Genomic DNA, 3109 nt, shown 5'->3' on the forward strand with positions numbered 1-3109 from the left:
AGGTTAGAACGAATGAGTATCACACTTATGAATGAGGCAATGGCATATGCAAAGAGTGAGATCAACATGACTGAGGAGACACATGAAGTGTTGGCTTGGATGTTTGATAGGATACCATGGATTACCAATGTCATTAAAGCACAGATTTAAGGAAAAAAAATAGAAGTGGAGGGTAAGGGAACTTATACAATAGATTGGCATTTAGGAGGTGACTTAAAGATAATAAAGTTCCTTCTTGGGTGTCCACAAGGTGCTAACACCCCAAATCCTTGTCCATTGTGCATGAGAATGGTGAGAGAATAGAAACAGAAGGTAGGAAGGAAGAGGAAGCTAGATAATCAAGATGATGAGAATGACACAGTGGATGATAATGCTGGCAATTGGGTTGGTGGTGTCTTGTCAGCTAACATGCTAGCTGAGCCAAACAAATCCTGTAATTCCATTCGAACTCAAGAATGTCCACTTTTGTACTTTTCATGCATTCATGGATGTGTTTGATTGTTTGCTAAGGTGTCACATTGATTATGCATTCACTATGCAAGGCAAGGAAAGACATGAAGCTCTTCAAAAAGTAGAGAAACTACTGAACTCAATTGGATGCCATGGCGGCAATGTGTAGATTACTATTAACAAGAAGACCTCTGGCATTAATCATGAAATGGCCCAACATGTGTCAATGAGTGGATATAAGGCAAGACATTTTCTAGAGAGGCCAGAAAAAGTAAAGAACTCAAAGTCTTGGGACTTGTGGTGGAAGGATTTGTGTAAATGCACAACATTTGACTGCACCAACCCAAGCCTTGTAGTTCTACATGAGAAAGTTTGGTCAGACTTCAATAAGATGGTTAAATTAATGAGCAAAAGCAGGACGCCTATAGAGAGGAGCACCAAAAATTTCTAGAAGAGCTTCAAAATTTTACAAAAGCCATGGTCGATACATGGGGTAGTACAAACATTATGCATTACATGGGGTCATACAAACATTATGCATTACATGGTAAATGAGTTTCTTTCTACTCATCAATTTGAAATGATTATACGATATAAAGTATAGCTTCTGAATTGGTCGTGTTTTCTTTTGCAGCACATTTTGTATGCACATGTATGGTGCATACTTCATGAATAAATATGGGTTTCTTGACATGTGGAGCACGCAAGGAATGGAAAAATCTCACCACCGAGCTAGAGGAGTATATTTCAAAAACACCCGACATGGAGGAGGAAAGACTCGTATAAATTACCTCAAAGAAATGTTCAATTGGTTCTACAGATATACTTTTGGGCAAAAACTATCAATGGAAAAGACTTGTACGAGTGATTTAGCAAAGGCAGCATGAAATCAAGCCAAAATGAGGAAATCACTGAAGTGGAAAGCCAGAACAGGACCAACACGTCATGCGGCATGGAGATCATCAAGAAGACGAGAAGGAAGAATTTGGATATAGTGTAACAAAATTTTGTATGAGAAATTCATAACATTTTGAAGTGTTGTAAACACTTTTGCTTAATACAGACTTGTAATTAAAATTATTCGTATCATTTCATAAAAGATATAACAAAATATTTACAATGACAAGATAATTAACTGCTCTTGAGTCTCTTCTATACTTGCTCTTCCTCTTCACTAGGCATTTTTCCTCTATAATGCAAAAACTTCTTGCGATTATAACCCTTCAGTGCATTTACATCTTCTAGTTTAGCACCTAGAGCATAACTAGCATAACAGAGGAAGTATCTGGTTTTGGAAGGCCAAAATCTTGTATCGTATCCAAAGATACAAATAGCAACACACTTTTCTATCAGCATGACCTTATGTGTATTGTAAAGAATAAAGGAATAGCCCGTATATCTAGATAGTACCTTGAGTGTGAGAAGTGGAATTTCAGCATCACTAGAATATTTTTTGTGGTAGACAATAAATATTTCTTTGTCAATAGATGGGATGTAGTGTGCAAGAGTAGCATCTTGGCCAACTCTTGCACGGGCAGCACCTCCATGTCCAAGGAAACCATTAGCATCATCAAGCTCAATCTGCCAATAAACAAAGAATAAGCTTTCACATAAATTCAGTCAATACCAAAACATAAATTAACTCACTCAAGAATAGATAAATTACCTTCTGGTTCTCATCCTCTTCCAACTTTGATGCATCCCAAAGGTTGATGGAGCCTTCTTCATTTCCTTGATCAAGGGTGGGCAAGGGCTCTCTTCCTATTTTAGTAATTCCTAACTCCTCTTGAAGATTTTAAAATTATAGCTCTGTGGGAAGAGAAGATTCAGTTTCCTTGGCTTTTTCAAAGCACAATAACATGGCCCTAGGGGCTTCAATGAAGTTCTCTGTCACTTCATTGTCCAATTTTAGAAACTCCTCTTTATGTTCATTTTCCACATCCAGTAAATCCCTGGCAGCTTCACAACCATCTTCTATAATTGTAAGGCAATAATCCTCCCTTAAATTATAAAGCTTTTGCATGTGGGAGAGAAGAATAAAATTCTTGCCATTAATAAGAAAGGAGGGCAGCCCCAGGGAGGATGAAGTTTGATTTCAAGTGTTCTCCATGCACAGATGATCCCTCATCAATAACTGTGGATGCCTTAAAATCTGCCACATCAAAACCTATGCTTAGAAGCTTCTCCTCATCACCAGAAACTAGGTCCATAACTTTATCATCAGATTCAATCTCTGTGATGACAAATGAAGCTTGTGCGACCTTTTAACCCTTTTGAAATTCCAGTTCATCCTTTGTGTATTCCTCTTTGTCATGAAGAAAAAGATAAGCCACAAATCTAAAGTAGTACTCAAGAACTTTGCACTTTTTCTTGTGAAGAGGGCAGTGTTCAAGACATATCTTTATCCTCTTATTTTTTGAATAGGCTTCCCATATGCCTTTGACATGCTCTTCTTTTTAGATGAGGATAGGGCAAAGCTAGACGTGTGAACTTATTGTGATGATCCCTCATTTATAATTTCTGTACTAACAAATTTACTATATGCCTCCCACTCTTTCCCTAACATGGAGCTTGCCATGTCCTTAACAATTTGTTCTAAATTAAAGGGCACATTGAATATAGACTCAACATCTGGAAGACGCTCATCGTGCCCAGTTCT

The sequence above is a fragment of the Cibotium barometz genome, chromosome 3 (assembly GCF_041138505.1).
Source record: "Cibotium barometz isolate CiBa-2024 chromosome 3, ASM4113850v1, whole genome shotgun sequence".
In the NCBI taxonomy this organism is placed as follows: domain Eukaryota; kingdom Viridiplantae; phylum Streptophyta; class Polypodiopsida; order Cyatheales; family Cibotiaceae; genus Cibotium; species Cibotium barometz.